Raw genomic sequence first — 26067 nt, forward strand, 5'->3', positions numbered from 1 at the left:
TTCCCATGTTGCCGCAATAGTGCCAAAGAGCTCCCAGTTGGTGGTCGTTCTGCGAGTTCTCTTTTTAAACTTTGCAGCCCTTTCTCCCCGCTCTGTGAAGTAGAATTTTGCACAAAGGAGACAGTGGTCCGTTCCCGTTCGGAATTTTGGGACAACAGCGACATCAGTCAGGCAAAACCGTCGATTGAATATGATGTGGTCTATTTCGTTGTGGAATCGTCCACCGGGAGACTCCCATGTCCAACGTTTAGATTCTGCCTTCTGGAACTGTGAGTTACCATGAATGGTCTTGGTTGACATGATGAACTCAGACAGTCTCTCACCCTGTTTGTTCCATTCTAGGCCATGGGTCCCGATGTGAAGTTCTTCAGCTGATCTTCTCGGTCCTATCTTGGCATTAAAATCACCCACAATGATCTTGTAGAATGTGTGGTCTTCTTTATAGAACTTCTCCAGCTCCATGTAGAACTTCTCGATTTCTCTTTCATCATAATGAGATGTTGGTGCATAGACAGCGAAGATAGAAACTGCCGGCAGTGAGCCACATCTATTCAAATGTAAACATCCGATTCAGGTTGTTAGGCATTCAAATGAATCAATGCTCATGGCCAAGTTTGTGTTGACAAGGACACCGACGCCTCCGACACCTCTTTTATCACATGTTCCGAGGAACAATTCTTCTCCAGTGTCGAAAACGGCATGGTGAGATTCGTGCCTTCTTGTCTCGGTCACACCAATGATGTCGTACTTGATCATTCGCGCTTGTACCATCAGGTCCTCGATGGATGCAACTGATGCTAGCGTACGTCCATTGAAAGTACAGACGATAATTTTTGTCTTCCTTTGTTGTGGCAGCCTAGTTCGGCCTTGAGATTTTATCGGCCTCTCCTTTCTCATCCTTCTCAGTGCTGCCATGTCGGTGAAGCCTTCAGGGTCAGGTGAATGAGACCAGTTGTAGTTAGTGGTTTTGGCATATCGAATACACAACGGATGGCTTGCCAGGCTCTTCCGTGTGGGCGGAATACTCTCGGTAGCTTGCCAGTCTTTCCGAGAGGGATAGAGGCTTTTGGGGCGACCTCTAATCACCCTCATAGGTGTTACTATATTTGAACCCTATCAAATATGGTACGGCAATTCCAGAAGATGGGTATTTAGTGTCTTATAATGTGTCCGGAAAGCGTCCTGGAGTGTGGCGGCAACTCGGTAGCAGAGGTAGTGTTGACAACATCAACGAGGAATACGATCGACTGGTTCAGCACCTCCATGATTGTGCGAGGATCGCCAAGAGAGAGATAGCCACAAAAAAACGCCTGTCTTCGAAAACTCTTGAGCTAATTCGCCAGCATGGTTTGGCGCATGCCTCAGGCAACCGCAAGCTAATGTCCGAGCTCACAAAGCAGTGCAGAGATGCGATCAAGGAAGACCTCAAAGAGAGAAGAGCAGAAGTGCTGGTAGATGTGGCAGAAGCCGGGAAACGTATTTGTAATGCCCGCCTGTCCTTCGCCAACTAGAAGACCTAGATGATTGCCCTCCAACGTCCTGATGGATCCATCACATCCTCCAGAATGGCAATGGAGAAGATTATCCATGACTTCTACTCAAATCTCTTCAATAGCCATGTCCACTTGCCGACATACCAAATTCCACAGGATGGCTATGTCGTTCCCAACGTTCTCCCTTCCGAAATCCAACACGCCATTTCGTCGGTAAAGAAACAAACAGCACCCGGCCCAGACAAGGTCAGACCTGAACACCTGAAGAACTTGCCATCAGTACTCATCAATACACTGGCTCGGCTCTTCACTCGCTACCTGTCTGAATGCAAGGTTCCGTCCCAATGGAAAACCAGCAGGACCGTACTACTGTTCAAGAAGGGAGACATCCATGACATTGGCAACTATCGCCCAATCTGCCTATTGTCTGTCATCTACAAGTTGTTCACTCGAGTCATTCTAAATAGTATTGGCAGAACACTAGATGAAGGACAACCATGCGAGCAAGCCGGGTTCCGCAGAGGATTCAGCACCATCGACCATATCCACACAATAACCAAGCTCATTGAGGTTTCTCGGGAGTTCAAGATGCTGCTCTGTTTAACGTTCATTGATTTAAAGAAGGCCTTTGATTCTGTTGAGATGGAAGCGGTCATTGAAGCCCTAGCCAATCAGGGCATTCAAGCCCAATACATCAAGATCCTCCGTGAGCTCTATTACAGATTCACTACCAGGATCTCAGCATTCTACAAAGAAGTAATCATTGAGGTCAAGAGAGGGGTTCGGCAGGGTGATACCATTTCACCGAAACTCTTCAGTGCCACCCTCGAGAACATCATGCGACGACTGGAATGGGAAGGAATGGGAGTGAAGATAGATGGTCGGCAACTACACCACCTCCGCTTTGCTGATGACATTGTTTTAATAACACCAAACATCAGCCAAGCGGCACAAATGCTGGACAACTTTGACCGTGAGTGTGGAAAGGTAGGACTACAGCTGAATCTTACGAAGACAATGTTTATGAGAAACAGCCTCGTTCCTGATGCTCCATTCGCTCTCAACGGAACGACCATCTCCGAATGCAACAGCTATGTGTACTTAGGTCGAGAAGTCAACATGACAAATGACCTGGCACCCGAGCTGCGCAGGAGGAAGAGAGCGGCTTGGAACGCCTTCAAGAACGTCGAAGAAATATCTAACAGGACGAAGAACCTCCGGCTCCGGGCACATCTCTTTGATTCCACTGTTCTTCCTGCATTAACATATGCCTCAGAGACCTGGGCCCTACGCAAACAGGATGAGAACGCTATTCAGGTCTCCCAAAGAAGAACTGAAAGAGCTATGCTTGGAATATCACATTTCACTCAAATGAGAGAAAGAATCCGGAGTTCCGACATCTGTCGATGATCAAGAATCAGGGACGCTGTCTCGTTTGCCAAGGTGTCAAAAATCAGATGGGCTGGTCACGCAATTAGATTTAAAGACGACCGCTGGACTAGAGCTGTTACCGACAGGATTCCAAAGGATGTCAAAAGACTGCATGGCCGCCCACCTATCAGATGGTTAAACTTCTTCATCAAGATCATGAATGATCGGTTTGAGGCTCTTCATGTTCCCAGAGCGAACAGATGCCTTTGAGCTACACTAGCACACAACAGGGACAAATGGAGACCTTACTGGCACCCACTCAAGCAAATCGACGACTAACGGGAAGTTAAGTGATTAAGTGATTAAGTGATGTGTATGTTTATGTTTTATCACAAGTCTCACACTGTGAAAATAAATACCTATATTCTATACATCTTACAAAAGACTATATAAAGAATAGGCTATTTTCTCTTCTGGAGAAGTTCACGTTCTCTCTTTAATATGCATCGCTCTTTCTCTCTGAAATTTCCCAAGTCAATTTTTCTAAATAAAACTATTTTGTTGTATTAAAAAATACAAATCTAAATTTAAATATAAAGAGTAAAATTATGAAGCAATGAAAGAGCTAAAATGATAGAGAATACCATATGGTAAGTCCAACATTGACAGTACTGTAAATCAACAGTACTGTTCCCATCATTGACAGTACTATAAATCTAGGTGTCTAGAATAATAGGGAGGAGGAGGTGAGGGGAGGGGAGTGTAGGGAAAGGGAGAGAAGGGGAGGGGAGGGGAAGGTGGAGGGGAGAGAGGAGGAGAGGAAGCTCAAGGATATCAAAAAACTGTAATCAATGAAAAAAATTGTCCTCTATCACAAAACTTAAACTCTTCAAAAACATTATTGGAGAATTCCAACAATTGAATGTTCTGTTATAATGTCCTAAAACAAAAATCTGGGAAAATGTGGAAACCATACTCTTCGATTTCTGCCAGCCTACTTACTGATGACCAGCACAATACATTTCTGAGACAATGCAGTCTAAGGCCTACAAATAGAAAGGCTGGTGTGAGGGGTGTGCACTAAACTATGGAAGCACAGGTACAGAAAATTAGACAGAATTGTTATTTATCATTTATTTTGCAGACCTGAATGTTCTACTTTCTTTTTTGATGATCTTATATTTTATATCACCATGAATTACAGTTACAAAGTCATTCATTATTAAGTCTCAGCCACACAATGTTCCAGCACCAATTCCTTCAGCAGTATCCACATCCTTTGACCGGTCCCATTTCCCTTCCATCCCCAGCCTGCCTCTAGAAGGCACTTTTCCACTCTAACATTGTCCCAGTGTTTCTATCCCTAGTTTATCACACATGGCCACAACCTCTAATCCAGTGCCAAGCTTCCTTCTAAAGAACAGTGCTCCGACTCTTCATTTCGATTGCCATTTGGGCTTTGTTCTTGCTTATCAAAGTTTCTTCATATCCCACATATAGAAGAGATCATTCTGTGTCTGTGCCTCTCACTCTAACTTCACTCAACACGATACTCTCTAGATCTATCCATGCAGCAGCAAATTGCCTGACATTATCTGCCTTGCACATGGTCGACCTGGGTTCGATTCCTCCACCCCTTGGAGAGCCAGGCAAGCTACAAAGAGTATCTCACCTGCATGGCAAATCCTAGCAAGCCACATGTGTTGTATTAGATATGCCAAAAACAGTAACAACAAGTCTCACAATTTGTTGTGAGATGTTACTGGTGCCCGCTCAAGTAAATCGATGAACAACAGGAAAACAGTGCTACAGTGCAGTCCTACTGCCTAGAAACATTCCGTTGTGTATTTGTACCATATAGTTTCTTTATCCAGTCATCTGTTCTTGATACTTGGGTTGTTCCCAGATTTTTGCTGCTGTGAATGGTACCACAATGAGTACGGGAGTGCAGATGTCTTTTCTGGATTGTGTATTGGATCCTTGGGTTATTTTCTGAGGTCTGATTTGCTATTTTCAATGTTACCGCTCAGTCATTTGTATTCCCCAAAGTTATCCTGTGGTTCCAGTCACCTCACCTTTCAATCATCAGTGTGATTAATGCTAAAGAATGATTTGAAGCTCACTTTCTCTGTGTGGATAATTTGCTAATTTGTACCATATATTTTTCCTCAAATCAACAATAGAGTTGATTGGGTGAAATGTATATTTGGTACTCTTATATTTGGATAAGCTAACATTAACTACACAAAGTATCCAATAAATGGAAAATGAACTGAAGTACCATTCCAAAATTTCAAAAAGCAGTTGCAAAATATAGCATTCTTTCTAAGAAACTGGAATTCTACATACTAATTAATAATTCCATCCTCAGTTTAAAAAAAGGCATTGCTTAGAAAAGGAACACTGTCTAATAAAATATAGCCAAATTAAGGAATTGAGCATGCATCGTTATGTAAGAGAATATAACAAGATTTTTATATAAAGTCCTGCGCTACAGAGGTTAAAGGTATTTGCCTTGAATGTTGTCAAACTTACTTCAACCCAGAACTGAAGGGTCCCCAAAGACATTGGTATCTGGAGAGTAGACTCCCAAAACACCCTGGGTGTTGTAAAGAACATCTTCCCCCACCCCCTGCCAAAAACAATGAATGATGATCAAGTATCCATCTATAAATAGTTATAAATATAAAATTATTTTCATTGTCTCCTCATTATTAAAAATATGAAAAGATGTTGAAATCTACTTACAAACAAGTCATAAAAAATTTGAAGTGGTTCAAGTGCTGCAATAAAAAATTCATAATCTTCAATATTACTTTTAAACACCAAGGTTCCTCATAACACTATTACTTCCAATCAAAATGTGTTCAGTTAAAATATCTCCTTAAAAACAAGTCATTGCACCAGCCCCCTGCCCTTGTTTTTCTAAGGGTCCCATCATTCTCCATAGCCTCTGAAAGAACTCAGTTTGGCTTCTCTAACAAGATGGTTTTCATTATGTTCAGATGAATAATCCAAACTAAAAGTATTTGAACTACTGCTACAGATGGATGGAAAATAAGCTTAAATCGAAGTGCTAACATTCAGACCTATGAGTACAATGCCACTAGCAATGATGCTTCTTGCAATACTCTGCAATGCTTATGAATGCCTGTGTCAGTATATGCTGTTTTGGAATGGTAAAAATATCTGTATCTTGCAAATTGTATATAATTAGCACTTCTTAGTCTCAGATTTTGCCCAAGACTTAATACCTGATTCAATAAGATTCTAGCAAAGTTATCGAAAATCATAAAATACTCTATTTGCCCAAATTCTTAAACGGTTATCAGCCTAAGTGCTGGGTGAACAATATAAATTGGGTCTCACCTTAATATCTGCTTCTGAAGCAGTCAGATACCTTCATCCTTACTGAACCGAGAGTTAGCATGAAAGCAAGGTAAACATCCTTGAAAATTTCCAGTATTACTCCTGTTCCCCCCTGAAAATTTATCTACATGACTTGTCTACAACCACTTCCAGTGAGAGATGACATAGAACTTGTTAGTGTAGGTCAATGAAAAGACCAGTCTCTCACTAAAGAAGCTCCACTTCCCCTTTCCAAATAGCATGATGCCTTATTTGTCTCATCTTTTAAGTAACTCTGTCCTTAGTGACTAGGGCTTTCCTTAGCAAAGACAACAAACACTAAGATAGATACATTTATAATTGAGACTCAATGTGTCTGAAAGTCAAGAACAACTGAGGCTGAAAGTTCCAGATTTTTTTTTTATGTGGGAAAGTTCAGTCATGTTGGGCTCTCTTAGAATGAATTTTAAACCTGACTCGCTTATAGAAGCACAGAGCAGAACTGTTCTTCAGTGGAAAGCTTGCCACTGGAGCAGCAGTGAGAAGAGGGGGTCAAGTTAGGGAAGGGAACACTAGAGGAATGGGGGAGAGGAAAAGTGCCTGCTCCAGAGGTGGGGTGGGGGGGGGCGCAGGGAGGAAACTGGGATGTTGTTGGTTGGAGGGAAGTGAACACTGGCGAAGGGATTAGTGACGGAATATTGTACGCCTGAAACTTACAATGAATAACTTTGTAACTCTGTCATTCATGGTGATTAATTTTTATATCATTTTATTTTATAAATTGACATATTTTATATCATTTATTTTACTAAATGCCAATTGCCTGACCTCATCAGTCAAATGGTACAAACTGGAAGATGAATCAGGAAATAAAACTCAACCTTCCGCTTTTTAGGAGACCCACTTGAACTTCAGTTTAAAAATTAAAACATACAAACAAAAAAAAACCAGACTCAAAGTAAAGGTTGGACAATCATATAGACAAACAGTATGTTACAAATAGAAAAATGGCCTTAAAACAACAGAGAATTAAAACTAAAAGGGTAATAAGAAACTGAAGGAAAAATCTTAATGATTAAAAAGTTGATAGATTAACAGGATTTACCAGGCATTCACAAATCTGCATCAAATAGAAGGGCATTAAAATAGAGAGGGCAATTAGGAATGTGACTGAAGAGGAACAAAAGCAACACAATAGTAACAATAGTAACAGGGGACATCAACATCTCACTCTCAGCATTAAAAAAAAATCAGCCAGACAGAAAATTGTTAGGGAAACAAGAGTCTTACATGAGTTGGCCCAAATAAACATTTACAGCACTCTCTACCCTGCAAAAGGTAAATAACCTCCTTCTCTAGTTCATGTGAAATATTCTCTAGGACACATCCCATGATAGAAAACAAAGCATGCATTCATAAACTCATAAAAACTGAAATAATATCAAGCACCTTTACAGATCCCAATATAATAAAAGTAGAAAATAAATCATAAAAGCAAGCTGGTAAAACAATTATTTTGAGACTAAACGTTTTACTGAATAACTGCCAGGTTAATAAGGATATCGAGGAATGAAGAGGAAAAAATTCTGAGGTTACAGGGAATGGGAACATCCTATCAGAACATATAGGAGAGAGCAAAAGCAGTTCATAGCAACTCCAGTCACATAAAGGAGATGAAAGATTTATATGATAAAAACTTAAAGTCACTATTGAAAAATATATAAGATACAGGAAACAGAAACAAATTTTCCATGCTAATGGGCTAGAAGAATTAACATCTTTAAAATGACTATCTTACCCAAAGCATGATGATATGGGTTCAGTGAAATTCCTAGGGCAGAAAAAAGAAAATACAAGGAAGGAAAGAATGAAGGGAGGGAGGGAGGAACGGAGGGAGAAAAGAAGGAAGGGAGGGAGGGAGGGAGGGACGGAGGGAGGGAGGAATGGAGGGAGAAAAGAAGGAAGGAAGGAAGGAAGGAAGGAAGGAAGGAAGGAAGGAAGGAAGGGAGGGAGGGAGGGAGGGAGGGAGGGAGGGAGGGAGGGAGGGAGGATGGATAGGACCAAATAGAGCCCCTCTATTTCACTGCTGTAGCTTTTGAGGGGCTTTCAGCCTCAGGGACTTTCAGCCTCAGCACAGGCATATAATCTATGTAGGCTATAATCTATGTAGGCTATGGAGAAGTGTAATGAGGTAACTCAGATATACCATATCAGTTAGATTTGACCTTGTCTTTTAAAGCCAGTGTTTCTTAATTTGAACCACACTTGATCACCATTTGAGAAGTATTTAAAAACAAAGAAAAAAATGTACAGTTCCAACCACAGACTAATCAGCTCTATGAGGATGAATTAGATAAGTGTTAAAAGCCCCCGAGATGGCTGAACTGTACACAGATAGGCTTGAGAACCACTGATACAGAACACAGATAGCAGTTAATTCTAAGAGTCTAAATAATTCATTGTGGAGGTTTATATTTTCACAGTTCAGCAGCTCAGGAAGCTTTAAACATCCAGAATTGTTAGTTCCTGGTGGTGGGATTGGTGATTGCCTTGCACGCAGCCAACATGGTCGACCCGAGTTCGATTCCTCCGCCCCTCTCGGAGAGCCCGGCAAGCGACCGAGAGCATCTCGCCCACACGGTAGAGCCTGGCAAGCTCCCCGTGACGTATTCGATATGCCAAACACAGTAACAACAGAGTCTCCAATGGAGACGTTACTGGGCCTGCTCGAGCAAATCTATATATATTAAAAAAAAAAAACTATGAATTAACTTTAGACCCATGGTTCTTTAACAAAATAATTTTTTTAAAAATAAAACAAATATTTTTTTAACTGTTGGTTCATCTAACAAAAAATATACTTGTTTAACAAGCCTGCATTGGACACATGCATTTTTTGATTATGTACATTTGGAATAAGATACACATACTTTAGCAAAGCATGAAGACAATTTTTTATAAAATGATATTTCTTAAAATGTGTTTCTACATAAATTATTTTTAACATCTACCTAGCTGCAATTCTACATCTTTAGGATAATACTTTGATTCGTCATAAGGTGACTAAATTAAGCAACACCACAGTAAAAGACTGACAGAGAAAACTATTTTTAAGTAATACTGATACCATTTTAAGTTTCAGTGAGGGAGTTGCAACTTTTCTACTTAAAAAAATGAGACCACTGGGGCCAAGTGATATTACGTGAGTAAGGCACTTGCCTTGCAAGCAGCTCACCCAGGTTTGCTTTTTGGCAGTATATATGTTCCCCAGAGCCCAATCAGCAGTGATCCCGAAGTACAGTTGGGAGTAATCCCTGTGCAATCATATGTGGCCCCAAAAATATAAAAAAACAGAAATGTGAAATGTGATCCTCAAGGGGTTCGATAGTACAGGAGACAAGGCAGCTGCCTTCAGAAAAACCCACCCCAGTTTGATCCTTTTCATTATCTGTGGCATCCAGACACCAAGGGAATGATCCCTGAGCACAGAGCCAGGAGCCACTGGATATGGGCCAAAACCCAAAAAAATTAAAAAATGAAAACATAGAAAGATTATAGTTTTGCAAGAAATATAAAATTAATAACATTATTAATATATAGCTAATATAAATGTAGTCTGTTGATTTAGTTTAAAAGTTCAAATACCTGTCAATTTTATTGATACATAGAGAATGACCAAGTAATAAATAAACTAATTGTTCAAGCAATATGTCAAAAAAATATTATTGTTCTTTGATAACTTCTAGAAACTAAATATTATTTTATGATCTAGAAGTTTTTTAAAACTACACATACAGATCATCTTTAAGCAAAATTTGGGTAAAGAATTGAGGTATTTAATTTTGGAAAATAAAACATTCAGAGGAAATCTGATACTATTTGTTGTCCTATTAGGAAGCTACATGTATTAAATGTAAATTTAGACTTGTTTCACTTATTTTAGCTTGATTTTTTATGTCAGATATTAGCTTTCTTCTCTTAATTTTTTTCTTATTCCCCTACAGCAATCATCACACCTCCGGGGGCAGGCAGCTGTCGGGAAAGAGCAAAGGGGTCGCAGCAGTAAGGCCTTCAGCAAAGTCAGAAACTGGGGCCTGGAAATCGGGTTCATACATGTGACTGGTTTACTTCCTCGGTGTTTTACAATTCTGGAAAATTAAAAAAAAAAACAGAATTCTAGCTTATTCATAAAAGCAGGCATATAATGAGGGCAAGAGGCAGTGAAGCAGAAGAGAAGCCTGAACACACACTTGGCAAATAGGAGCCACCTTTCAATGCCAGGACATGATTCCTCTGCCATAAATTTGGTAACAAACTTTCTACCCAGTATTCATATCTCTCCCACAAAGAGAGAAGAGAAGAATCCTTAGGCAAGTACAGCGACTCTGAAAGAGAGAGCAAAAGGGAATGCCCTGCCATAGAGGTAGGGTAGGGTGGGGGGTGAGGGTGGGTGGGAGGGTAACTGGGCTCATTGGTGGTGGAGAATGGGCACTGGTGGAGGGATGGATACTTGATCACTGTATAACTGAAACACAAACACAAAAATTTGTAAGTCTACAACTGCACCTCATGGTGTCTCACTAATAAAAATAAATAAACACAGATCCGACAGGGAACAATGTATAAAGAAAAGTAGGCATGCATGAAGATGACTACAGTGGTTCCAAATCAACTGACATATCACTGATAGCCAAAGGGCTTCTAACTTAACATTTTTGTCTTTTTTTTTCAGGGGAGGGCATCGCATAGGGGGGTAGATGTTCAAGTCACACTCAGCAGTACTCAAGGCTCATTCTTGGCTCTGCACCCAGGGATCATTCCTGGCAAGGCCCAGAGAACCATATGGGTTGCTGGGAATTGAACCCAGTTTGGTCGTGTGCATCGCAGGCGCCCATTCCTGGCTAAACTTTTCAGGAGAGTTCACTGGCTTTCCTTAGAACTGAAGAGATGCAAATGAAATGATAAAAAGAACAAAAGTCCGGAGAGCTAGTACAGCAGGAAGGGCTTTTTTGCCTTGTACACAGTAAAGAACTCTATCACCAGTCTTTGATGAAACCCCAGTTTTGCTACTTACATGTTGGGTAATTCTCCACAATTGCACAATTTCATTGTACCTAAATTTGCTATCTGTGAAAAAAGAGGAGTAAAAAAACCTTCCTCGTGGAATTACTGTGAGAACTGAGGGCTTGACCATACAATACTATGTCTTGCACATGAATCAATATTTTCATGTACAGTATACATATAGTACTATGCACATACAGTACATACATAGAGTACTATGTCTTGCATATGAATCGATATTTTCGTCTAAGTATTTTTCATCAGTAGAACTTGATTAAAATGAGAACTCCTAGGAAAACATGCTACTCTTTTTCCTGTTTCTTCTGTCTCCGGTCAAAAGAAATGTTATGAAAATGAACTTTCCTCTCAATTCTCTTTTGCAAAACAAATGTCATTTAACCTTGAACTTCCATCTCCCAAGTGACAGCTGGCCTGAGACCTTTCCATCACTACGTGCATCTTCCCATTCACAAGTCATCCTGAAAGCCTCCAAGACAACTGTTCTCTGGTAGAAATCTCACAGTCATGACAGCAGAAGATCTATCACTTGGGATATGTCTGGTGTATACCTGGGTTAGTTGCCTACAGAGAAGTTGCTCTCCACGGTGAAAAGCTGGCCTCAAAGTAGAATGGTCTTCCCTAACAGCTTCTCAAATCATTACAGTCTGACTGATCCTGACCTTCTAAATATGGCTGGTCACCCAAGGAGAACTCACTTCCTATTTCCCTTTCACCTCCAGCCCTCAAAAGCCTTCCTAGATATCCTGGCTCTGCTTGCAGCATTCGCAGGTCACCCTGCTAAACCCTGAGTGACTTGATGTTCCAAAGCAAACAGTACTTTTTCCATTCCTGACAATGAAGAAAGCTCAATTGCATCAGAGAACAAGTAAATCATCACACAGATAACTATTCTAATCTTGACATTTAGATCCAAAATGAAGTGCCTTTTCAATAATTCATCGTATTTTTTCTAACAAAGATAACCTGGAAAATATCCATTGCAAATATGGTAAAAACCGAATGTGTTAAAACAAAACACGGGCAGTAGAATTAATATTCATACCACATTTAAACCAAAACTTAGAATCATCCTTAAGAGAAGAAAAATTCAAACATTCCATGAAGTCAGTTCACGATCAAAAGCATCCCCTATCCTCGGTGCTCCAAACCAAAATCTGTTCATTAACACAGCAACAAAGTCAATCAAACATCAATGACTATTCAGGATGCTGTCGTGTTGGGCTGTGAAAACAACACATGATTAGAAAATCAACTTGGAAAGCACACTTCACACTTCCAAAAGTGTTTTCTCTGCCTAGCAACTGGCATAAGCTTGGTGTGTTTTCTCGGCTTCTGTGTCATGTAGCTCTGGTCCCTAGAACAGCATGGTTGCTATGAACAGGGACAGGATCTCAGGAGGGGGACGCCTTCTGCATTTAAGCAGCTATAAGAATTTTGCTGAGAGCCACCATGTGTGGAGCCCTGAATCTGAGCTGGGTGCCTGCCTATAACTAGCAAGGAAAAGACAGGGGGCTGCCTCGACCATCTCCCCCCGCCCCCACATCGTCAGCTTCCTCCTCACCCCACATTGCAGCTAGGGACCTTCAGCATTTCCTCTTCTGGGAAGACTGGGAATTGACTGTTTTTATGAAAGGAACATGACCAGAAAAGCATTCAGCATGATCCACTTGTGCACTTGAAAAAGTCCTCAGCTGTACTTCCCATCATAAAGTGCTTGAGCTCCTGTTTATTAAAGCACAGCCTGAACCAGCAGCCATGCAAACTTCCAGGAGAACGGCAACAGATCTTTGGCACAGAATCGCAAAACTCCTGACTTATAGTTCTATATGGGAGGTCATAGACATTGATTGCTTATAAATGACCAGAAGAAGCTAAATAAATGAACAACTTGCAATATTTTTAATCCAATCAGGCATATACTAATCAAGCAAAATTCAGAGATATTGATGTGTATATGTATGCTTGTATTAAAGTGTCTGGCATATATGTTTACTAGCATAACACAGTAACTCTGAATCAGTCCAAAATGTTCTGATCTGACGACCCACCATTGAGCACTATGAGGCCTTCCCAACCAACATGCCAAAATCAAGACATTCAATAAATACCAACACCCCACCACCAAATTGTTACACAGTGCTTTGATATTCAATTCAAAAATAGAGTTCAAAAATAATTTATTTAATATGATGTGCCAGGCACTAAGATGATTTCCAAAGAGTCAATGATAAATAAGTAATAGTCTTATACTCACAAGTTTATGATAGTATAGGGCCCTCCTATAGTTATAAAAAATTTGTGCTGCTTTGCATGTGGGAGGCTCAGGATCAATTCTCATCACACATGTTCCTCAAAAAACAGAAATACCACCAACCATAAACAATCCTCAAGCGTAGAGGTGAAAGTAGCTCATGAGCATTGCCATGTGTGACCCAAACACTAAAAGCCCAAAATGCTTGTATTAAAGTGTATTTCTTGGGGCTAGAGAGATAGTACAGTGGATAGGGTGTCTGCCTTGCATACAGTCAACCTGAGTTCAATCCCTTGGTCCCCCAAGCCCCACCAAGAGTGATTCCCCAAGTAGGAAGCCAGAAGTGTGCTCTGATCATCACTGGGAGTAATCAAAAAACAAAAATAATACAATTTAAAAATTAATTTAAAATAGTGCTATATTTAAAACTATTATAAAATGATAAAATAATAAAGTGTTCTGCATTGAAACTTAGTTTTAAGGTTTGGCAGCGGAACAGATGATGGGAGAGACAGAGAAGTAGATGAAACATTACATGGAAAAGGCTCGACTGATAAGAAAGCTTTGAAAAATCAATAGAAATTTCTCATTTCAACAGAAGGAGAAGCACTTAAGGCAAAGAGAACAGCGGGTATAAGGGCATGACAATTATCTAAGTTCCTGGAGCAGGAGTGGTATAAAGTTAAAATGACATACAGCTAACATCACTATGCATTGCTAAGTAAAGTCATTTATGTGGGTTAATTCTATCTTCACAACAACCTATGACTTGAGCCCTAATAGTATCCCCAACAGATGTGAAAGTTGAATGAAATAAGAGTTAAGAACCATTACGAGGATGACACAACTTGAATCCAGGCTGTGTGAATCCAAAGTCCATGCCTTTAATAACTGCTGAGGAGGCACATGATAATATTTAAGGATTAAGAAATTTTTTAAAAACCTGACTTGTATTTCTGGACTATGCCATTCAAGCAGTGTACGAAGGGAAAGGGTGGAGACAGGCTGCTGCCAGAAAGTCAGAATGGTGGAGCTGTTGGTGCTCTCAACGCCAGCTCAAATGTTTGTAAGTTCTGTAGAAATTCTAGGCATACTGGAGCCAGAGAGAGATTAAAGTGGGTAGGTAGGCATTTGCTTTGCATGTGGCCAACCCGAGCTCCTTCCCCAGCATCAGCTATGCCCCCCCCACCCCATCCCGAGCCCAGCCAAGAGTGATCTCTGAGCACTGCTAGGTGTGGTCCCAAAACAAACATACAAAAAATGACCCTAAATGCTAGGCATATGAACTCAACTTAATTTGGAAGTGGTGGCAAGTAGCTCAAGGGATTGGGGAAGGGGTTGAGGGGCAGGGGAAGTGACAGTAGGTCAGGGAAGGGAACACCATGACTCTGGGTGAGAACTGGGTGTTGAAAGGAGGTAGAGGGATACGCAGACAACCTATAAATTACAGCACTGTAAACCACATATGTCTAAAAGGGCCAGGTGGGAGCGGGGAGGGAGGAGAAAAATAGAAAAAGAAAAAATTGCTACCATAGAGCCAGGCTGAGTGTGGGAGGGGAAGAGAAACTGGGGATACAGATGGAAGTTTGTGGACACTGGTGAAGAGATTAGTGTTGGAATATTGGATGGCTGAAAATCAATCACGAATTCTTTGTAATTCATGGTGATTCAATAGAAACATTTTGATAAAAAAATAAGTTTGTTTATTAAAATTTAAAAAACTGGAAGCAGGAACTTCAGTTAGGTGGTCATATAAATGACTCAGAAATGAGAATCACAGAGTACAATCTAATTGATCATGAGGGTGGAGAGATGAGAGAGAATGCCATACTAGGGGAGGAGGATTAAATGTATCTGGTGCATAATAGATGCATAATAAGAATTTTCTCTCATTTCTATCTCATTTTTAAAGTTTGACACCAAAGCTCATGGTACTAGCTTTTTGGAATTTTGGTACTTGGACTTTTTCTTCAGTAGCAGTGGATGGAAGAAAATACAGCCCTCACAACACACTTATGTGCTCTTTCCATACGGAGGTATAGGACATATTATGTAAATGTTACAACTGGATTCAATTTATTAACCTCTGTTTGTTCTCTGGTGAAAGGAGGAGGAGATAAAAAACAAAAGCAGTAATCACATTTGCTGTGATGATTAAAGCGAGACGGTGGGTAAAAAGTGCCAAGCACTACACACTCAATTCCCAAGGACTCTGATGATTATTGGACACTGCACTGTAGCAGCACAATTATTTCCCACCAGTCAAATAAAACTTTTCAGTACGGAGCCTTCCTCAGGCCTCAGGCCTCCAAAATACATCCAGCTGAAGCAATCTAGTTAACAGAAATCTCAAGGATAGCAGGAGTGCCCTATTTTACATTCTGAGACATCTGTTAACGACATTGGTGGCCATTAGGTAAATTCTCACAACCCGCATTTTCACTGACAAAGAGCACCTATTTCTGGCTTTGAGAATCCCAGTTCTGCCCCCAAAGAGATAGCTCAAGGGCTGGAGCCCAAGCTTTCCCTGCTGCAGCCCCGGGTTCAATCCTGGGCACCATGAAGTCCCCAAGCACTGCTGGGTGGCCTTTAACTTTTGTAAAAAATAATTTTATGTATATAAAAAGAACAGAGAAAAGCTGTCTTCTTCAAGTTATTTATTCCTATGTTGTTTTCTTATTCACGGTTAAAAAAATAAAAGTCACATCATAGACTTAAACCGACCTCCCCAGATTTCCACTTAGTGTTCCTCAAAGGCAATTCTTTCAACAAATGTCTCATCTCCTTTATTCGATGAGAGCAATTATAGTCTCCATTTCGTTGTTTGTTTTGCCTACAATGCTGTTCACAGATCTTTCACCACCCTGGTTACCCTTCCCCTAGCTCTTGTCTTCTCTGTAATTATCTTTTAAATATGGTCTCCAGAGCTAAAGCAAGGAGCCAGGCAGGGCACAGCGCAGGAGGTAAGGCACTTGCTCTGCATCTGGAGGCAAATACTCCGAGGTGAGTCCCCAGTCCCTTGAATACTGCTAGAGTTCACTCCTGAGTTCACAACAAAGCAAATACTATGACAGAGGATACTGAGGTTCTTTCACCTTCCTTTATCTTGGTCCTTCTTGTATTTTCTAATACTGCGTCCTTATTTAGGGCATTGTTATTTAAAAAAAAAAACTAACAAACTTTTCTCAATAACTGTAGAAATGCTTGACAAAAATTATATACAGACTTACTTCCAGGTTGACACACTGGAATTCAATAGCCATGCATTCATTTAGGGTTTACGTGGTTGTCTATAGCCCTTTTTAAGAAAACCATATAAGATTTCAATTATTTAGAATTTTTATTCTAATAAAAATTAGAAAGGGGCCAGAAAGAAATTAAGAGGATTAAGACCTTGCAAGTGTACAACCCAGGTTCTGTCCCGCCACCAAATATGGTCCCCTGCGCACATCCAGAGTGATCCCTGACCACAGAGTCAAGAGTAAGCCCTGAGCACCACCATCTATGACTCCAAAATAAATGAACAAATAGGGAGCTACGGAGAAGGATGGCTTTTCATTACTGGAGATGAAAACAGTAGCTACTTCATCCCCAGTCTACACCTCTCCTTTGTGTCCTAAACCTAAAGAAATGAATCCTACCCCCCACTCCCTGCGTGTGCCAAGCCTTTCTTAGCCCTGTGCCTTCATAGTACTCTAATCTCTTTGTATAGCTCTTTCTTTCTTCTTTATTCAAATTCACATATATTTACAGTTTTGAAAATTCATCTCATGCCTTGGCACATTTGTGATAAACCTACTGTCTTGCTAAGTACTGTCTTGCTAAGCAAAAGACATCCAAAGGGGATTTACACGTCAAAGACAAAAGTGGAGAAGCACAAATAGCACTCAGAATTCATTCTGCAGAGGCCATTCTCAAGGCAGCACGCTCCAAGCAAGAAGGCTCTGCTAGTCTCCGGCCCCAGAAACAACTTTACCCAGAGTCAACATGTACCACTAGCATTTCTACTAGCATTTCACTAGATCTCAGTGTAATTTTAAAATTTGGGATCTGGTAAGTTATTTTGAATTCTGGAATGTTCAAACTTTCTTACATATGATTAGTGGCAATTGCTTCTTCATTTTACACTATTTAGTTTTAAAAAAGGTTTCCTAGGAATTCAACTTTCAAAAAGTGGGGGATGTGTGTTCTTTCCAGTTTCAATTCCAGTTTTATTTGTTCTATAAAACTTCAGAATCTACCCAGGGCAAAATTATTTGCTCTCAACCTATTTTGTTCACATATATATATCAGATCCCATATTCTAATATCTGCTGGCAAGCTAGTATTCTCTGTGGCTTTTAAGCTCCTTAGGGAAAAATCATATGTATGAGCACGGAGGGCTGGAGCGATAGCACAGTGGTAGAGCGTTTGCCTTGCACACAGCCAGCCCAGCTGAGCCAGGTTTGATTCCTTCGCCCCTTTCAGAGAGCCGGGCAAGCTACCGATAGTACCTCGTCCGAACAGCAAAGCCTGGCAAGCTACCTGTGATGCATTCAATATGCCAAACACAATAACAACAAGTCTCATGATGGAGACATTACTGGGCCCCGCTCGAGCAAATCAATGAACAACAGGAGGACAGTGCTACAGTGCTATGAACACAGAATCCAGAGTATACTTTGCCCCTTAGAAAACACTCAATAAATATTTCCTGAGTATTAATGGGGAGAGTTCTAAAAAAATTTATAGTTCTTAAAAACTAGTTAAAAAATAAACCAAGGTCAAAAGTACATGGTATTTGTTTGTAAACATATATATATATATATGAAGTTTAGTAATTGAAAAGATTCTTTAATCTTTTTATATATCCTGATTCTTCAATTGATGACCATAAACACACGCCACAAACTATAAAACCATCTGACATTAATTTGTGTCTCCATCTCATTAGTTTTTGCCCAAGAGCTATACTTTACAAAAAGAGGAGAAAAGAAAAGGGGAAAAAATGGCATATTAGAGTCAAACTTTTCCATATGGTATTGGAAATTCAGTAAATGTACTGGGATTAAAAATAATCAGACCGGGCTTATTTGAAATAGTTTATCATGGCAATTCTTTTCAAGTAAATAGATCAAATGTTATAGCAAAAAAGCAATGACCAAGAAAATTCCTCAAGTTGATTAAACGTGAAGAAAATAATATTATAATTTTAGTGCCCATTCAATAATATTACAATAAATGATATGATGCATCTCTAAATACAAAACTCACAGAAATAAAGAACAGGTACTTTGAGGCTATTTTCAAGTTATATATGCCAGTATAATTATTAGTTCTAGCTTACCAAGCAATTCAACAGGCTAACTAACTCCCTTAGTTCTCATAAGAGCACATAAAAAATTTAGTTGTTTTTAGTATCCTTCCTTTTATCATTGTCAGATACAAAATAATTTTCTTTTTCACATTTTCTGCAAAACAACAAACAATAGCTCTGGGCATTTAAAATATTTTCGAATAAGCTGTTATTACTCCAACAGGATGTCTAATTAAAAGGATAGTCTCCCCTTTTTTTGTAATTAAAGACTGCAGTGCAAAATCTTATTAATTTAGCTCTTTCTTTAAGATATGTGCTTTAAAATTTCTAAATGGCCAATTAATATACATTTCCTGAATAACTACTGTAAAGTATAAATCTGCCTGCAAGGTATTTGAATGAGAAAAAGTGTGTGTGTTGTGTGTATGTATGTGTGTGTATATACATATGTATGTATATATGTACATATATAGGGGTGTGTGCATATACATAACCTAATTATTTTATCCTCAACTGACATAGGACCTATTGATACAAGTAAAGAAAACATATAAATATTTTTCTATAAAAAATTTCAAAAATTATTTGAAGGTATGCATGTTTATTAAAGCATTTAAAAGATTACTATACTCCTGTTGTCACTGCCGTTGTTGCTGTTGGGGGCAGAGGCCTGGGACTATTCCTGGATCTGTACTCAGTGACACCTGGAAGTGCCCAGGGAACCACATGGAGTGCTGGGGAGCAAACCAAACAAACCATGCTCAGGTGCATATAAAAACCTTCCGTTCGATCTTTCTGTCCATCAAAGAATGTTAACAACAGGATTCTTAATAATAATCAACAAGGGAAAGCCACCAATCATCCATCAAGAGTAGAACGGATAAACTGTGATATACTCATAAAATAAGCACTATTAGAAGAACTGAGGATGTTTGAACTGCATCTATTCTCAGTGACACAGATAAATCACATAAGTACAAACACAAGAGTAAGATAAAAGACAAAAAGGTCTGGGATGTACAGGGATTGGAATTTGAACGTGGGTACCAAATCTGAAGTGTGCCATAAGATGACCTCCAACCAAGCACTGCCAAATATATACCTGCGCATCCCAGAAGCCCCTCAGCACCACCATCTGAGGCCCTGGTACCTCTCAGCACTGCCAGCCAAGCACGATTTGGCCACGATATCACCAGAAGTGGTCTCAGAGCCTTTTGTCAGGTAAAGTGTAAATAGTGCAAATAATATCAGTCAGATCCATTGCTTCCTTGGCTCGCAGTAATCTTAAAACTGGGAGAAAGCCATAAGAACAGACTGCTTTTCAGTAAGTAATGGTAAAATGTTACACACACTTTCAGAAAAAGAATAAACTAGTAAAAGAACTACATTAGTTGGGAAACAGAGCTTCCTTTCAGTTTAGGAAGAACTGAGAGAAAATAAAAACAGAAACCAGGGAAGGGTAGAGTATATGATAGCACAGAGATTAAGGTGCTTGTATTACTGTGGCTAATTCCATGTTCAATCCCTGGCACCAGAGGTGGTCCCCAATCATCACCAGGAATGATCCTTGAGCACAGATCAGGAAGAAGTCCTGAATATGGAGGTATAGCTCAAAACTTAAAAGAAAAATAAATGAGGAGAAAGCTCTCCCAAAATAGAAACAAGGCTCGGACATATGAATGGTAGAAGAAACAGCCAGGAGAGAAAGCCTAAGAAGCTGGTTCTAGATATAGCAGACAGGAATAAACAGAGATTAAATGTGAAGACAAAAACTGTTCATCTGAGGATCCAGAAAGAGAGAATACAGGGTAGGTGAGGTGCTTGCCTTATATGTAGCCAATTCTATCCCTGACACGGCCAAGAGTGAGACCTGAACAGAGTCAGGAGTAAGCCCTGAGAACAGCTGAGTATGACCCCAAAACAAAACAAATTTATCAATTTTTACAATACCTTTGCAATATTATGAACATTAATATCAACACTATTTTAACGATATTATCTCTAATATAGTTAAAAATAAGACAAAGACTATATATATACATATTATATACATGATTATATTACATATATATATGTTAGGGGCCAGAGATAGCACGGGAGGTATGTATGGCACTGGCCTTGCATGCAGCTACAGTCTGCTGAGATCCACCAGGATTGATCCCCTGAGCACAGAGACAGAAGTAAATCCTAGGCACTGCCAGATGTGGCCCAAAATTTAAAGAAAAAAAAAAAACACTCTCCATCCTTATACCTATTTTCTTCTTTTTCCTTCCAATTTTATTTTATTTTTATAAAGCAGTTCACAGTAATTTATTACATGCAATATTCCAATCCCAACACCATAACACCTTTCCACCACCATCATTTCCAATTATCCCATCATCACCCAAGCCTGCTATAAAAGCACATCCTAAACAATTTATTTTGTATGTCTTGCTATGAGTAATGCATTAAAAATGATCCAAAAAAGTTCCCTTAAAGGAAAATGTATGAAGATTGTTGTATCCCACCCTAGAGCCATTAAGCCCTTGTCTTATACCTATTTCAAAACTCATCTAATAGCCCATTCCCTCCTTATGTTAAGATAGTAAAATTAAGAGGCCTAAACAGTAAACGCATTTAAAATACAGTGTGTGCACGCATGCGCATGCGCGTGTGTGGTTTAGGGGGTCACTCAGTCTCTTGGCCTCCTGAGCAACTTTATAAGCTCAATCATGATTACTTTAAAATAACATACTTGGGACCCCGGAACGAGAATCGGTGGTAAACATCTGCCATGCAGGTGTGCAGGCCCCAAGTTTGATATCCACCCCACCCACATCATCAGACAGAATCCCAGCAGCTCGGCCACTTGTTGTAGCGCCACAATAAATGAGTGACTCCAGGCAAGCACCTCCACTGAGCTGGCAACCCCTGCACATCACAAAAAACAAAGAAAACAACCAAAAAACAGGGGAAGTGAGGGAAAATAAAATCAAAAGTCACTATTATATTATTTCTAGGCAAGGAAAACTGATGGTAGCAACTATTCACTACAGGAAAAGTTAACAGAAGTTACTTTATACTGACAGCTTCAAATAAATTCTCAGAATATGTACGAATAATGTTAGAAAAAAATTCTCGCCCTCATTCTTGATTCATCATGCTTTTTTGATCTACCCACAAAAATATTTCAAAAGTCAGCTCTCTTTCATTCATCCATTTGGCTATTCCTTATGAGAAATTTTACTCTAAAATTTATTAAAAATGGGATATTTCTATGTAAAAAGTTTTAGCTAACTGATCTCGTATCATATTATAAAATATATTTATCAAAATATAAAATTCATAGGGCTGGAGCGATAGCACAGCGGGTAGGGCGTTCGCCTTACAAGCGGCCAACATGGCCGACCCGAGTTCGATTCCTCCGCCCCTCTCGGAGAGCCCGGCAAGCTACCGAGAGTATTCGATATGCCAGACACAGTAACAACAAAGTCTCCAGTGGAGACGTTACTGGGCCCGCTCGAGCAAATCGACGATCAACGGGAGGGCCTTTACCTTTACCTTTTAAAGTGTCAATATCCATCTAGCAAAACATACTTTTAGAAGATGACATGAGAATGTTCATAAATGTATACTCTCAAGCACAAAATTTTCAGAATGCTTTTAAATCTACAGATTTTCAACTTTATTAAACATTTTCACCCTAACAATAATGCTGTCTCTTCTCAAACAAAATACTGGAAAAATTTGTATTTTATCAGTTAGAGTCCTGAGTAATATCACAAAGACAATGTCGAGAGAAGCTTTCAAAGATAAGGTTTCTAGAAATTATTTTTAGAAAGTTATTTACCAGAGCACATCAATTTTCAGTAACTCGCATTTTCACCTACTTTCAGTGTGTTCTGTATAGGTATATCTAAGGTATAAATGTAACTATAACAAATACTTTACAAGTTAGATACCATTTTCTTTATTATTTATAGCATATCTAACAAATATTCAACAAGATACTTGAGAGCTATTATATGGGAGCTGCAGTGATAGTACAGCAGGTACAGCATTTGTCTTGCAAGCAGATGACCCAGGTCTGATCCCCACTACCTCATACAGTCCCCAGAGCATCACCAGGAAAAATTCCTCAGTGCAAAGCCAGGAACCCTTGAGCATTGCTGGGTGGGACCCAAAAAGCCAAAACCAAAACAACCAAACAAAAAAGACATACTATGTAAAAATTATGCTAGGTTCTACAATAAAACAATTCTGCAATTTATAAAATTACAGTGAAATAAATTTGTGTTAAGTAGATAAAGGGGCCTTGAAGGTTAGAACAATTGAAAAGGCACTTAACTTGGCCTTTTCAATTGTTATATGATTTATATGATTCAAAAATCATATAAAAATAATGGAAACAAATAATATACATGTGATCCCATCAGGGTTATGGACAAAACATGTAAGAAGTGATAGAAGGTAACAGTGCTGTGAGACAAATCACAAAATAGTGTAATCTATTTTAATTGAGACTTGAAAACTCAAGTAAGATATGGATAGTTGAGAAGAGGGTGAAAGAAATTCAAATAGGAAGAATAGCAAAAGCAAATGCAGAAAGGTAGGTCAGAGCAAGGTGTTAAACTGTATCACTTACGAACCAAACTAGCTCTACAGGAGAGATTCTTGATGGCAATACAGTGAGTCTGAATAGATGGTAGGAACCTTTTGTTAAAGGCTTTAAAAATGTCAAATTAAGCAATTAGATGTGTACAAATCAAGGAAGTGAGGATTATGACAATATAAAGACAAAAGGACTATTTTAGGAAATTTATCTGGTTTCCTTTTTGGATGGTCTTTTATTTGGGGGTGAGGGGGGACAGGAGGAGGGTTAGTTTACAGAATAAGATGTGGAAGCTAAGGGCTATTTAGAAACATCTAAAGATATTTGTGAAGGGAAATCAATAGGCCCTTAGAATGGTTTAAATGGGGGATGAAATAATAAGGAGACAAAGATCATAGGGAGCAGGTTCTGGTCTGGGGACACTGGAAAAGGCCAATCATGGACAGGATAGAGGGTGAGAGAGAAGATGAGTGTCTTCTGCAAAAAAAAAAAAGATGAGCTCAACTTTGCATGTATTGACTTAGAGATGCTGAAAGTAGACTATAGACCAAACATGATTGTCACCCATTGCCTCTTTTGCAAACCACAACACCCAATAAGAGAGAAAGAACAAAAGGGAATGCCCTGCCACAGAGGCAGGGTGGGTTGGGGGGGATGGGGGGTGGGAGGGATACTGGGATCCTTGGTGGTGGGAAATGGGCACTGGTGGAGGGATGGGTATTTGATCATTGTATAATTGAAACCCAAGCACAAAAATTTGTAAGTCTACAACTGTACCTCATGATGTCTCACTAATAAAATTTTTTTTAAAAAGTGAAACATAGGGACTGGAGTGATAGCGCACTTGCCTTGCAAGCAGCAGACCCGGTTTCGATTCCTAGCATCCCATATGGTCCCCCAAGAGCACTGCCAGGAATAATTCCTGAGTGCATAAACCAGGACTAACCCCTATACATCGCTGGATGTGACCCAAAAAGCAAAATATAATAATAAAAAAATAAAAAGTGGAACATACAGTTCAATGTTCTGTAAAAAGAAAATAGGACCTTAGTACTCAAGATCTTAGCTGAAAAGAAATATTTGAACTGAATTTTATTAAATGAAGATCACTGAAGAGATCACGATGAGTTGATAGGTTTAGTAGAACAAACAGAAGTGTGTACAAATGGAAACAAGAAGCTCAGAATTAAGAGTTAAAGATAAAAGGGAGAGTGCAAATTTTATTCACCTAAGTGATGTGTACAATGAGGAAATTTTACGAAGTAACACTGATAAGTAATGTCAAGGGTTGGAGGGAAGCAAAGGAACACCAAACCTGGATCAGAATTCAAAGAAATCTTTAAAAGATGGTCTCTGGAGGGGCTGAGAAAGAGTATAGCATGTTTTGGGGGGGGGGGGGGGGGCTGGGGGGGTTGCACACACCCAACGCAGGTTCAATCTAAGAATACCATATGTTCTCCCAAGTCCCACCAGGAGTGATCCCTGAGCACAGAACCAGAAAAAATCCCTAAGCACTCCTGGGAGAAGCTCCCCACCAAAAAAAAAGAACAGGATGATCACTGAAAAACCCTCAAGTCTTTGGAAAGAGAAGGGTTAGAAAACCAGGTTGGAAGGGTTCAAAGAGAACAGGGAAACAGTAACTGCAGCACCATGATCGAGTAGCTTCAGGAGTTCCCAGAAGCAGCAGCAAGAGTAAATAAGATTCAAAAAATGTTTCATTTTCCAACACAAAAGATGGTCCAAATCTGAAGGCATAAGTTCATCCCAAAGAGAAAAAGAAATTAAACTGGCTCTTTTAGCTCTTCTTAACATAAATGTTAATAGTCTATATTTTGTAGATATCACAACGGGACTTGATTCCAAGAGGGAATGCAACTGGAAATCAGACTATTACTATACAGCTAAAAGCAGAGGCATCTGAGCCTCTCAAAACAGTGAACTTTAATTACACTGTTAGGCTTAAGGGATGAGAGGAAAACAAAGCAAAACTATTAAGAACATCACATCAAACAAGTGGCTTCATATAAATTAGATTCTTGCAATTCGAATGTCCCTTGGTATACATATGCTTATGTTCACAAATTGGCACTTAGAAAATAATCATCCATATCTCATCACAACAAAGGACTTTGGAAAATACATCAGTCTCTTATGGCAGTCCTCTAAAGACTTTAAAAGATTGATTTTTACAGCATTCTTATTTCCCATAGAGGCCTCCTTTCTTTCCCACATCAAGAGTACTTGGCACTAATCACTGCTGTCTCATTGCTTTGCTAGACACAGGAAAAACTGTGTTGAGCACTTCCTACCCAAGATAAATTGAAAGCTTATCCACTACTCGAGTTTCTTGTTACTGTTGAAAAGTTTTATTGGGTAACCACTGGAAAACATCTCCTTATCCATGGGGTAACTAATTACGGTTTTCATTAGCTTGGAGAAAAAAGGATCAAACTGCTTTCCCTTCATTCACCATGGAAGGCTAGCAGAACATAAGGTTGGGAGAAGAGTCAGGAAAGGTGGTCAGGATCTTTCTTGGTTCTGCCATGTGAACTTTAAGGTGCCTGCCGGGTATCCAGTGGGGAAGAAGCAAGTCCTCAAGTTTGAAGTTCAAGATGACAGAAGACCCCGG

General features: G+C 39.6%; 1 protein-coding gene across 1 annotated transcript in view; it reads right to left on the bottom strand.

The window, feature by feature from the left end:
* The window catches only part of PREX2 (phosphatidylinositol-3,4,5-trisphosphate dependent Rac exchange factor 2), a 297562-nt gene that overhangs the window by 247870 nt on the left and 23625 nt on the right, over positions 1-26067 (bottom strand). The window lies entirely within an intron of this gene.

This window comes from Sorex fumeus, unplaced genomic scaffold, assembly GCF_029834395.1.
Source record: "Sorex fumeus unplaced genomic scaffold, SorFum_2.1 ptg000002l, whole genome shotgun sequence".
NCBI lineage: Eukaryota > Metazoa > Chordata > Mammalia > Eulipotyphla > Soricidae > Sorex > Sorex fumeus.